This window comes from Thermobia domestica, chromosome 1 (genome assembly GCF_964235325.1).
Source record: "Thermobia domestica chromosome 1, izTheDome1.hap1.1, whole genome shotgun sequence".
In the NCBI taxonomy this organism is placed as follows: Eukaryota; Metazoa; Arthropoda; class Insecta; order Zygentoma; family Lepismatidae; genus Thermobia; species Thermobia domestica.
Window position 1 is genome coordinate 218512084 of NC_137454.1, and position 14899 is coordinate 218526982.

The window sequence follows — 14899 nt, forward strand, 5'->3', positions numbered from 1 at the left end:
CAGGCATTATCATTTCATCCCTTAACTCTCCTAATGATTATGACCTAGTGATCAAAATTACTTAAATAGGAAACACCAATAATCTTCAAAATAAGCAATTACCTTAGACCATCTACTTTCACATGTCACAATAAATTATTAAAATCTATTCCGCAAATACCGGATGTAACTCTCTATGTATAGTATCAACATATAAAGGAAATATAACAGCAAATTTTCTTGATCTTTTAGTGAAAAACACAGCAAAGAGCATTATCTATAAGCAGCAGATCAGATATAGAAGTGCGAGTTATAGTGAAGTTGGGGGTTACTCATGTTAGTACAAGGCTCAGTCATAAGTCTAACAATATTCTGATACATAATATACCTGTATGTATTACAGTACAATGAAACCAGGTTAACATTTAAAGTTCGACCCCTCGTATTGAACTCTGCGGCCATCTTCCTGCCAGTTCCTCGATTCCACGGTGATTCCACGTCTTGTTCTCATAGGCACAGAAGTCAGTCACTGATGTTTCCAGCTCCTGATGGTTGGTGAAGGATCGTGATTTCAGAAAGTTAGCCAAAGACAGAAACAAGTAGTAATCCAAAGGAGTAAGATCAGGACTAGATGTCGGTTGTGGCATCAGTTTGATGTCATCAAGTTCCTGAATTTATTGTTGTCTTTTTCGAACCGGTTGTGCTTTTGCGTTATCCAGTTTCAGCAGGGCACTCTTTAGGTTTACCAATGAAGAATAGTGCAGCACACATCGCACATCCGATTAAACTGTTCGGAATAAGGGTTAGGCTGTCGTTGATGGTAGGACCGTTACGAGCGAACCTGAAGTGAATTATCCACTCGTAGTTCCACCACATACGAGCATTACTTCATGTTCGAAACAGCCATGTTTGGCAACCTGTTTTAGATGTTGGCCTTTGCTCACCGCTGTTTTTGCATATTTGGTTTTCGGAAAATCACCAATTTTTCGTCACATGTGACAATCCGATTCAGGATACACGCAGTTCTCTGCATACATTCACTTTCCCCTGGGTCTGAGCTGGTGTCAACTCATATGACACAATGTGGCAGCTCATGCTTGTTTTCCCGAGTTCGTGAAGGTGACGCATTACACTGGATTAAGGGATGCAGAATTGGTTTGACAATCACCATATATCGGTGGATGTTTGGTTTCTCAATAGCATGCCGTATAAGCTTAACATGTGTTACCGTGGGGCGACCGGACCATGGCTGATCTTCAATATTTTTACAACCTGCACGGAATTTCCGGAATTACAAGTTTCTTTGCTGTTGTTCACTGCACCTTCTCTTTCCGCATGACAAATGTTTTGGTTGCTGCCGCGCGTTCTGCCTGAGTTCGAATTCATACAGCAACATTTCACGTATCAGACGTTGTTGAACATTCAACGTAATTCTTACTAGAGTCTAACAGCTGACTGAAGACACTGACGGAGTGGTGGGCTCCATGTCAAATAATTCGCTTGCCACATTGTATTATGGGGCAGTATGGCCGACCATGGTGTATAATAATTATGCCTGCTTTTTAGGTTGTGGACATATTGCAAGACTTATGACTTAACCTTGTATAACATAGCATACTAAAGAAAACTGTAAAACTCTGCTTATATCAATGGGGCCGCGGTGGCTCAGTGGTAAAGCGTTCAGTTTTGGTGCATGGGGTCTCTGGCTCAATCCTAGCTCGCTCCAAGTGAACTTTGTGGTGGACAAATACCGTGTGCGTGGGTTTTCTCAAGGTACTCCCGTTTCCTCCCACTTCTTTCATTCCACCATTTCATTCATTTCTCATCATCACCATCTCCTTTAGTCTAACCGGCATAACCGTGGGACGTAAAACTTAAAAGATTTCATTTCATTTTTCTGCTTATATCAGTGAAGTCTCGTAACTCCCTCCAGCCAGGCAAATCCAAAAATGACAGTACTGTTTCAAGAATGCGAACAAAAGTACGGAAAACAATGAGAAATAAACAAGGATTCAAAAATTCAAGGATTGGTGCCGTTCCGTAGACAAAGGTTTGACTAGAGCATATTGTATATGAGTGTATTAATAGTAATAGTAGTATCTAGTAATAGTAGTAGTAGTTTTGACCTTGTTGAAAACATAGTAAGACATAAGAATTAGGGTATATTTGAAATACACCCTAGATATACATATATACATAGATATACATAGATAAGGAATTTCACGAGTAACTTCTAGCGACTTTTCATCTAAAATTGGATTCTTTCCATCTCTCATCCAGGGACTTTTTGTGTCAACATCTTGGCAACATTGCATTTCAGCTAGTATTTATCTAATTGATAAAAGGAAAATAAGACAATTTAAATCGTACAGACACTATATCTTATAACACATAATAAAAACTCTGTCCAATGTAAGTAATATATATCCTATATTAGAACTATGTTACGTACCTACGTGCCTACAGCTGTTGTGAGGTTTATTTTGAAGACTCTTTATAATAATGTGGAAACTAAATTCCAATAATAATAATAATAATAATAATAATAATAATAATAATAATAATAATAATAATAATAATAATAATAATAATAATAATAATAATAATAATAATAATAATAGGGGCCGCGGTGGCTCAGTGGTAGAGCGTTCACCTCTGGTGCTTGGGGTCCCGGGTTCGATCCCAGCCCCCGCCAAGTGAACTTTGTGGTGGACAAACACCGTGTGCGTGGGTTTTCTCGGGGTTCTCCCGTTTCCTCCTACTTTCTTCATTCCACCATTTCATTCATTACTCATCATCACCGTCTCCTTTAGTCTAACCGGCATAACCGTGGGACGTAAAACTCAAAGATTTCATTTCATTTTCAATAATAATAATAATAATAATAATAATAATAATAATAATGATAACTTCATTAATAAACACAGAAGTCGAGACATATTGAAGTTTCGACAGCAGCGAGCAGGACATTTTCTCCAAAATCCAGAGTATCAGTACAAAATCGGGACAAGTATTAACGATAAAAGACATTTCAGAATGGGAGTTTTGCCACTTTACCCAACTCTTGTAAAATTTGTCACCAGTAATTCTTCACAATGATTTTTCTAAAAATAATTTAAACAAAATATTGTTTACTGTTAGTATGAACTGCCTTAGCTTACAGCAAAGTATGATAACTAATGAAAATTGAGTGAAAAATTGCTAGAGAATAGTATGTTTTATATCAATTCTAAATAGCATATAATGAAACGTATAACGTACACTTCTCCATATAGCAAATACGAATCACACTGCCATTACATATTTTAAAATTTATTTATTTATTTATTTAACTTTCGAGCGACGACAGGAGAGAAAAGAAAAAAAAATATGCTGATTGCGTAAAAAATCGAATTCGAGATTTCAACAGATTTACACGTTTATGGCCCGTACAAGCCGAGAAAGTATCTTTGGGATGTCCATCCGTTCGTCTGTTTGTCCCGGTGTAGAGCCTAAATGTGTTCACTCGCCTAGAAGGCGTACCGTTAAACGTATCTCCACCAAATTTTAAACTTAAAGCTTTCTATGAGATTTCCATGGGCGTTTTATGAATTTTCTTCCTACCTTCAAAATTAAAGGTAGTTTACTGCAGGATGAAATAAACGTTATTTCTCGGAAACGACTCTTAGGGGTTTGTTTATATTTCATATATCAGTACGTCATTAGCAAGCTCATAGTGTAGTATAAGTCGTTTCTCTGGGAAATAATCAGAAGAGGTAGTTTCTCGAACAGTTTTATCAGAAAGATTCTGTTCATACTTCATAAAGAAATATTATATTATTAACCTAAGAATGTATCATAACTGATTTGTCCTGGAAAAATACAGAAGGGATAGTTTACTCTTGAGGGTGGATTTTCCGGACGATTTTCTAAAAAAAAAAAAAAAAAAAAAAAAAAAAAAAAAAAAAAAAAAAAAAAAAACGACTCTGACAATTTTGTTCATATTTCATAAATAAATGTCCCATTAGGAAACCTACAATATAATACGTATAAATAACTTTTCATTAAAAATTTACAAGGCATAATTTACACTTGGGTTCAGTTTTTGGATCAAAAATCCAATATATTTCAATCAAAAATTATTTGTAAGCCCTAGGCTTATATCTGGAACTATATACAGGGAGGCCCATTTTAATCTTTCCATGAAAATATCTCGAAAACGGTTGAACATAAATGAACTGAACAACAACTCAAACAGGAAATACCATGGAGAAAATCGAATGGCGATGTCGGGGTGCCTCCCAGGGCCGCTCTTCAAGGGAGTCCGGGGACCAACTTTAAAATTTTAAATCGAAACATGGGGCGAGTGACCGCTCGTTCGATAGATCTTTAAGAACTAAAAAGGGATGTGGCAAAAGATTTTTCATATAGGTCACCGTATTCAAAATGGCCGCCAAGATATGTTACCTGTATCAGACAAATGTCCAGTAGCACTAATATGAAAACGGTTGAACATAAATGAACCAAATAAAAACTCAAATAGGAAAGCCATGGAACAAATCGAATGATATTGTTGCGGTGCCCCCCATGGCTGCCTTTCATGGGTGCCCAGGCCCAACTTAGAAATTTTAAACGAAAATATGGGTCATCTGATACCTCGTTCGATAGATCTTCATATACTAAACAGTATAGTGGCAAAAGATTGTTCATATGGGTCACCGTTTTCAAAATGACCGCCAAAATATGGTGCCTGTATCAGATAAAACGTCCAGTACTACTAATATGAAAAGTCTGCAGTTTGCATTGAAAAGTCTTTGGTCACCCCTAGAAATCTGAAATGGTTCAACAGATATCAAAACTGTAATGCAAACTGTATTAACATTTTGACCTGCCGCCATTTTGTACATGTATACTGTAGAGCATCGAAACTTATTCCATCGTCTTTCTTTTAAAAATAGCTTTCAAACGATATACAACTTAACCCCCCTTGCCGTTTGAAAATTTTGAGTTGGACCCTGTCTGGGACCCTCCCAGGGATCCTGGGGCAACTTTGTTTCCCTCAATGCGTGGTACTTTTCAAATGATGAAATATGTGTTGTCTCGTTTTGACATTTAACTCACCGTTTCCGAGTTTTAGGGGTGGCAAAGAACTTTATGGACACCCTGTATAATGAAGAATCAGAAAATAATAAATAAGCTAAGTAAATAAACATTAAATATTGCTATTGTGAGCTGAATTTGGATTTAAACGACATCGGAAGTATTACTGTTTATCTCAGCGATCCCGAAAACTATAGATTCGACACTATTATCGGTCATTTTCAATCATTTATATATATATATATATATATATATATATATATATATATATATATATATATATATATATCCTCCCATAAGTTACACCGTCAAAGTGAAACAATAAAAAAACATGTCAGTTCTCAACCTCATCTAAGTTGAAAATTTGATTGAGATCGGTCGTTAGTTCAAGAATTATTGTCACAAACATAGTAACTTTCATTTTTTTTTACATAGGTAGATAGATTGCTTTCTGCTCATTGCATATATCCTGTTCCGTTATGCAACAAAAAATACTCTGGAGTTGACATGCACAGTATAAGTGCAGGAAATCTTCGTAAATTACGTTTCAGTTCGTGAAAGTACGATAGATTTTAAGAACTGATTGATTATGGTAACCTTATAACAAAAGATTAAAACAAAGTAATTTAAAAAACAACATACTTTCTTTAAAAAATAAAGTACTATTAAAAACTAAAAAATAAAACAAATATTTAAAAAGCATGGGTTCCTTAAAAATAAAGTAAATCGTACTAATTTTTTTTAAAAAAAAGAAAATTTTTTAATCTGTTTACGCATGGCTAGAAAGAAAAAGAAGCGCTCTTATATACGTACTTATAAGTTGATTGTATATGAGAACAGTCCCCTGTTTTTCTTTTAGTATGATTTAGTATTTTTTAAGGAAAGCCTTTTTTTTAAAAAAAATATTTATTTTATTTTCGAAACAGACGACTCATTCAGCTTCAATACTCGTATATTTGTAAATGATAAGTTGTAAGCGTGAAAGAGAGAAACTTAATATTTCCGTATTAGTTTTTGTAAAGGTTTAGTTTGAAGTATAGATAGTTTATTGATAAGCAGCCATTCAGAGATTTGTCTTTTTTTATCTGAAAAGATCTCTCTTTTTAAAGTTTGGCATACGGTAGCTTTACGTATAATGTAGAAACTAACTGTATATTAACTATATGGTGCAAATTTCTTCTTCTTTCTCTGTCTCATTATTTATAATTATCGTCAACAAGAGATTAGAATCGAATACATTTTTAAAGTGTGTGATATGTATCTGAATATATCTAAGAAAAATCATTTCATTTGAGTTGATGTACAGCTTTTATGATATAAAGTTAAGTACATTGTTAAGATCTTCAGACACACACACATACACACCTAGACAGAGATATATACAAGAATAAATTATAAATATTGGGTGTTTCTTTTATTCTACATTGTATACGATCTCTTTATCCCTTCACAGTTCGTCGTCTTCCATTGTGTACGCTGTTCTTAGTAAAAGAAAAAAGCCGGTTCATTGCTGTTTAATAAGCACTGCGTGGGCTCTGCGAGGCGGAACAGAAATGGTCCTTACCATATATATTGTTGTTTCAACATCAGATTAAAGATGCAGTTTGATATAAAGCAATTTTATATAAATTATTTGGGGAAAAATAATAGATAAAGTTTATAATAAATTTGTATTACATGTAGCTTTTAGTTAATAGGCTTGGTTGGTATCAATTCTTGAAGTCTTCTTAAAGTCATGTCTTAAGAAAGACATAATGATTTAATAAAATATTTAGTGAGGCCATAGGCGTCATATCGCAGGACAAGAGGAAGAGCGCCCTCCTCTTTTAAACTCACAAAACATTTTACAAAACAAGCACTAAAAAATGCCTGAGTACAGTTGTAAGATAACTAGCTATTTTACTTTATTACTCCTATTTATACAAAAATATCAATAATTTGGATTGTTTCTGTCCCAGAGTATGAAAAATAATGCAAAAAATCTGTAACTAATTACATTGTATTTCTTTATATTTATTTGTCGTTTTGATTTCATATATCATTGTATTTTCGTAAATTATACGTCCTAAGATGAAATTTTATTCAGGCAGATGTAATAAGGATACATCTATACAAAATTTTATATATATGTAATGTATAAACAGTGATTCCCAACGTATGTGTCGCGAAAATTAGAATTTAAAAGTAAATTTAATGCCGTAGCTTTAAGTCTGCTTTGCATACGATACATTTTATTTTTGCCATGAAGGCATTTACTAATAAATTAAAATAAATTTTTAGGCTCTTGAGTTCGATATTCGTTCTTCGCATGGGGAGAATAGGTTTATGAAAAATATTTGACCCCTTTTGATCTTTCAGAATAAACATTTCAATTAAAGTGTGATTATATATATTTTAAAAAAAAACTCACAACATATTCTATTTTTGGCATAAATTTGAAACTCTCTTACTCTTTTAGGACGCACGCATTAATCATGGTAGTATGATAGAAATCCTTGAAGTAGGTATTAACTTGTTCTAAAATTCCTTTCAAACTGGTGGGCCGTTTTTCATGATGCAATCACAAACAGGAGACAACGTAGCTTCCAGTCTGGTGAAAAATATAAAAAATTGGTCCTTCTCTCTTGAAATCGAAATTTTAGAAAATGCTGGGACTCATGTTCTCTTATTTGCGCTGATGAGTTTATATACAGTTTCATCTTCCAGACTTGAGGGACTTGTGATGTACTCTATTTTCTCATTTATTCTGAACCCCATACCCTCTTAAAATACACCCTTTGATCGAAGGGACTACTGAAAGTTAGTTCAAGGCTAAAGTATGTTCCAAATATTCGGTTCAAAGTTTTCAGCCGTTTTCCCGTGACGCGATCACAAACAACAGATAATATTGCTTTCAATACGGAGAGAAAAAGGAGAAAATACAGCTTCTCCTTAAAACGTGAATTTTCTAAAAACTAGAACAAGTTTTCGCTTCTTTTTAATCAGAGTTTATATGCCGAGTTTCATTTTCCTAGTTTCAGAGATTCCTGCTGTACTCTGTTCTGGGCTAAACATTTAAATTCACTTTACTTCCCTTAGCATACATTTTTTTTTTTTTAAGAAAAACGTTTCTTACTCATTCTTCTCGTAAAAAAAACGAGTTTACTGTACAGACCTCACGCTTCTAGATAGGTCAGTAGCCTGAACCGCTCTTTAATAGTATAGATTGCTTCGCTTTGCTCTTTTCGGAGCGGAATTTTCGAAAATGCTGAAATATGTAAATGAACTCTTGTTTTTAAGTAAAAGGTTTATACATAGAATTTCACACCTCAAATTTCAAATGGAGCTCCTCCGTGGCTAAGCGGTTAGCGTACGCGCCCTTGGCGCGGGAGACCCGGGTTCGATTCCCGGCGGGAGCTCATGTGGTTCGGATTCCACGTTAATCAGTAGGTCCACGTCTCACATAGCCTCGCTGCTGAAAGGGACGCTAAACTTAAATTCAATTCAATTCAAATTTCAAATGAATCTTTACATTAAGTGTTTTCTGAATAAATAGTGGCAAATCTTAATATTATAGAAATCTTCTCCATTTCTCCCTATAGAAGAAAGATTTTCGCAGACGCTGAAATAAATATTCATTTATTTTTATTTAACAGTTTATATACCAATTTTTACGTCTCCAAGTTAAGTGATTCTTACATTAGGACAGGAGAAATTTGGAGAGTATATAAATTAACACTGTTCTTCACCTTAGAGGCGGAACTTCCGGAAACTTTGAAATGTTACCTAGGTAAGTAAGAATTTGTATTCAGGGTTACACATTTCCAACTTAAACTAATCCCCATATTCGGCAGTTGTGAATAGAGGGAAATTTGGATATTATAGAAATTGTCCCTTCTCCCTCTTAGGATTAGTATTTTCGAAAATTCTGAAACACATATTGTCTTTTGTCTTATTTTTATTGAAAATTTATGTACTGAATTCCACATCTCCAACTTAAGAGAATCCCCACATTCTTTACTTGGTGAACAAACGAAAAGGAATTTCAATATTTTGAAATTGGCCCTATTTTTCTCTTTAGGAATTATTAGAAACGTTTTAATCCATGTTTCCTTATCTTTAAATAAAAGTCTAAATACCGAATTTCAGGTCTCAAACTTAAATGAAAATTTATATTCGACAGTTTCTGATGAAACAAACGGAAATTTGGGTTTTCAAAATTGTCCCTATTTCCCCTCTTAGGAGCAGAATGTTCGAAAAATGCTGAAATTGAATTCGTTATCCGTATGCTACATAGGCACTGTCCTTAGATGTTACATCATGCCGTTGCAGGATGTCTTGTATCTAACATTCTTCCTTATATTACATACATATATGTATGTTACCTTCTTCAGCTATATGTTATATACGTCCATTTGTATGTGAGATCCTGACCGCTATATTGTTTTATACGGAAAGTACGTACAGATGGAACACTTATACAGAAAGTATTATAAAACATGCGTTTTTAGTTACACGTTTACTGTAACCGTTGTCCAAAATCTACAGGATTTACAAATGTATCAAACGATTTTACGTACGCCACATACATTTTTTCTTAGTGTATATATGCAGAGTTTCATCTCTCTAACTTCAGGGATTCGTAAGATACACTGTTCTTGAGGAAATATATTTGAATTTCCTTTGTTTTCCTTAGCATACGTATTTCCAAAACACTTCATTGTCCCTTGCTTTCGTGACAAAAGGACTATTCTGCCTAAACTTCCTGTTTCTACCTACAGTAGTTACTTCTACTCTCTTATATAATATTACATTGTTAACAAAAGAAATCTTTTTCTATATTTCAAGAATTCCATTAATAGTCCAGGCTCCAGCGATAAGACCTATAGGAACAGCGTGTCTGACGGCTGTGCTCTTCTAATTTGAAGTTTATGCTTAAAAACTAATAAAAAAAATCGTGGGTAGACATTTTGAAAAGCGGCGGTTTGGTTGCAGTGTTGCCATCTCTTATCTCGCATTTTCCCCTCTTGTCGGATATTACAGAATAAAATTTCCTTTCTATGTTCATGAATACTCTCTGCTAATCTGGAATTCACGCTTCAAAATGACCATGGGTAAATATTTTGATAAAGCAGTTAGTTTGTTTGCAGTGTTTCCATCTCTCATATCAAGTTTTTTACTCATCCGATGCTGTCGGGAAAATGTTCCTTGTTTTGAACCTTACTGTACTCTTCTGATCTAAAGTTTATGCCTCAAAACTAATGAAAAGATGTGAGTAAACATTTGCGGAACAGACGGTTTGTTTGCAGGGTTGCCATCTTTCCTCTCGCATTTTCTCTTTGTTGGATATTGCACGAAAATGTTCTTAAATTGTGTGCATTGCTGCCGTTAAGTAGCGTGTGAAACTATTATTCTGTCGAGGAATGCCATTCTAACATGTTCTTAGTAGGTTGAGCGGTTGAAAAGTATATGCTGTACTAGTATAAAATTATTATTAAAATGAAAATAATTTTTACGCTCATTTAAATCTTTCGTTTGTTATGTGTGTCCATAATACAATTTGAATTCTACAGTAGGAAAATTTGGCACTGTCACATTGTATACGATATTGAAAACTGGAAAAAAGATGCAACAATTCTGACATTTACATGTAATTGAAATTAATCAAGAAATCAAGCTAATAATAATAATAATAATAATAATAATAATAATAATAATAATAATAATAATAATAATAATAATAATAATGCCGACAAATATATAGTAATCTCTACGCCATATTAAATTTATAACACTAATAAAATTGTGAAGACGTAAAATGTATTTTTTTTTTTTTTTACTTTTATGTGTGAGACGAGAAAATACAGAAAACAAAATAATAGTGATAAAAGCGTATGACACTTGTAGTGACACTTACAGAACCTACCCAAAGAAATACTATGAATGTAACACCTAATAATCTGTTCCAGACAGAGAAGAGTAACAAAATCATGAAGAAAGAATAATATTATAGTTTGTGATACTTGTGTGTAACACATCAGCCTAGAAAACTTACACGTATTACTGCATATTACAAAACCTACACAGTGGTGGGAAAATTACTATTAATATTCCATTTGAGCCGATAGATGCAAACAGGGAAGGCTACTTATTTTCGCAGGAAGAGTCACACTTGCAGTAGGACACACAAGGTGTTGACGATTTCTGGCATCGACACCTTGAAATTGCACTGTTCACAACCACACGTTATTGTCAAATCGTCAGGTATGATATTTAGATTTGAATCGGGTAAGAGTTCCATTTACAGAGTTCCATCCGAAATCTTTCGGATTCAATCGTACAAATGACCATATAGCTGATACACACACATATACACTTAATAAAATGAACGCTTATGTGGCCATGCAATGTAGATTAAGTAGGTGAAAGTGTCAGCAGATTAACAGTCTTACTGTTTTTATATGTGTGGACACGTAATTCATCACAGGATTTACACAGTGGGCCTGGTTTCATTACTTGGACCAAGTTCTCTGCCGCGAGCTTATAATCCTCGTCTGTTGGTGACATACGACAACCAACATATCCTGAAAATCTCTCAAGATGAATCCTCAGAGCTGCTGCTTTTGTTCCTACCTTTCTAGTTACATCACAACCTGTAAGTATGTGTGTCGCAAGGATGATATCACATGATCCGCCACATGAAGTCGCCGGGGTATGGATGGGAATAATATCCGTTTCTGACTTACGGAACCACAAGTCAGACAAGCCATATTCTCGGAACATTCGATGAAAGTGAACCAGTAGAACAAGGACATTCGTATCGTTTGACATTACTATAATGCGCTGTATACCAGTTCTCGAAATGCGTTGTATATGTGGAGTTATTCGTAAATCTGCCTCTTCGATAGGGTTTGTCAAGTCTCCGATTGAAGTTGGTAGTGTAGTAGTGCTTGGAACTACTAACGCAGGAGTTGGGTCATCCTTGCCAACTAAGTCACTGCGTACTACATTATGAGGTGAATGTGACGTTTGAATGTTAAGGTGTTCCATTAGTGCAATTTGTAGCATACTTTATTATCTGATGAGATGATGCCCAAAATCTTGACATCTGCACTGGCAGTTTATGATCTGGAGTGAACACAGTAAGTGGTGACGGACTTACAGACGTTCTTCTTTCCCTCTCTGCATTTTTCATAGAATGAGCTAGGTAGCTATCAAATATATAATCTTCATGAGCATGTTGACACACATTTCTTACACGATTTATAAGAACTACAAACATGTCTGAAGAGATTATGTTTTTGTTCGTCGTATCTCACAGATAACATCTATTACAACAGCAGTGGAAGTAGATGAAGAAAGTACTTGACGTGTCTCAAACTCCGGAAGCATCTTTCGTAATTCGATCATCAGAGCAGATTTCACAGGCTTAGTATTCGTACCGTTACTGTTGATGAGAATAGTGCAGAATGTCAAGTCATGTGAAAGAATATCTCCTATTGACAGACCTCTTTCTTTAGCAATGGAAATAGATCTTTCTAGGCGAGTTACTTCCCGAACACTATTCTTTGGTTCCTGCGTTACTGTTGTAGGCACTACCTGAGTTATTGAAAATGTTGGAAGCTTCTGCCTATGCATCACGGCTGAGAGAGGCTTCTTTCTAGTGATGAATCTTTCTTCCCTGAATTTTAAGTACTCTGCGTTTGCATCAGTGATGTATTTGAGTAGCATCTGTTCGTATAACTCTGGCAAGCGTTCATTAGTCAAGACATTATGAAGCATTGTTTCTCAACTATCACTGTATGGATATGAAGTGGTATATGCCTTCAACATTTTCCCAAACTTTCTTACATGGAAACCACGTAAATTGTTATTAAATTTAAGCTCTTTGATTTCAACATCACTAATATTGAGAAATTTATTTATTGAAAACCTGTACCAGTTCTGTCCATACTTTTGACGAAGCTCTTAAAATAACCGAGTTTTATATCTGGAGAGATTCAAATATTTTTGTAAGATCAACTAAAGGAAAATGAATGACGCGTTAATGAAGTTCGTTTAAGGCATAATTTCATAACATAGTAGATCTGCCTGTCTAGACTAGCCCATTCGTATTAAAAGAACAAAATTTCTAGTAACAAAGTAACATTCCTAATACAAATGAGATAAAATTCTGGTCCCACACATATTTCGCTGAACATCCTCATTTCTAATTTACTCTACGATTAGCTTCATTGATTCTTTTGTTTCTTTGAGATATGCTGCATGAACCACAGGAACTATGAGTAACTCATTACCATTTTAGACCGTTTTTAAATTTACTGCTAGTAAGACCGTTTTTAACTTTGAACGTGAGAAGTCTATGAAGAGATGACAGTGTTTTAAATTCAAAAGAAAGTTCCATCATCACGGATTTTATGTTATTATGAAACACAATACCATATTCTATAGAGAAGAAATCTTTAAGGGCACATTCACGCTTTCAAAAAGAACAAATTTTTGTTTGTAGGCTATCAGAGATGTCAGATTTTTAACTGGAAAGCTGAAAGATCGTATTATTGCTTTGACAATTTCAAATCCCGTACGAGGTTATTAAGATTGGTCTAACTCAACAAATGTGGTTCATTTGAATGCCTGCTTGTTTCATAGTGGAATGCCTGCTTGTTTCATAGACTTCTGTATTTCTGTTGACCAATTTCACCATCAGACTCATCATTCATCATTTTACTAGGGGGTTTGAGGACAGGCAATATGTCTCTGTGAAACTCTAGTCTCATGGCGGACGGTAAAAATGGGCATTGGAGTATGTTTGGATTTTTCTATTATACCTTAGAAGTTTGTTATACAAAAATAACAATGTGTAATGTGATTTGTTGGTTCCTTCATACTATTGATTTAAAAAGGCATTTAACGAGACCCTGTCATGCTACGAGACAGACAACAAATATGGAGAGCTCAACTATGATCTTGATCACCTACTTTGCAACCAAAGTAGTGATAGTGACATTTTCCAATGTACGGTGTCAAAATACGTCTTTGCGATTTGAATGTCAACTCACCACATACCTAGCAAAAGATATTGGGAGAATCTCTTTTACACCCACCCCCCACACACACTCTTCATATTGTCATGAAGCAAAGAACATAATACTTAAACATGTACAGATTCATGTAAGTGTTTACTTTGAATAAGCCTACACAGCTGACGCGTAAACACAATAAGGAACTTCTAAAAAGAAAGGTTTGCGTATGGCGTTGCCAGTTATGTATTTTTTATTTAAAAATCCCCTTTGCAGGGATATATACGCGTGTATATATATAGCCTATATATATATATATATATACAGTATATACTAAATTTGAAAAATTGTGTTAATGGGCAAATTTCGATTACGAATTCGGATTCAGTATGCAAAAATATATGAGAAAGCTAATTAGCTGAAATAGAACCATTGTTAGCTAGTGTTATAGATTGTAATCCTCCAACTCTTTTCTTCCCATCTAGGTCAAATGCTGAAAGAAATATCTAATTTGTGAAATAAGAAGTCCAAATACTAAATTACATGCGTTTAATCTTCTAAGTTTCCGAGTTACGGAGTTCTAAGTAATAATTATAACTTCGAACCTGTTTTCTGACAGCCCTCTTTTCCTCCCTGTTAGATCAAGTGTGAAACAACACTGAAACAGGTGTCTCATTATTTTAATTAAGAAGTCTAAATACTGAATTTTGTGTCTCTTTTTCAAGAACACTCTCTTCCTGATATATCAGTTCTTTTTCTTTTCCATTCAGTCATTTTCTTCTTTACCCTTCAAATTAAAACAAATCAATCACACATTAAATTAAGATGGATAATCGGATTAA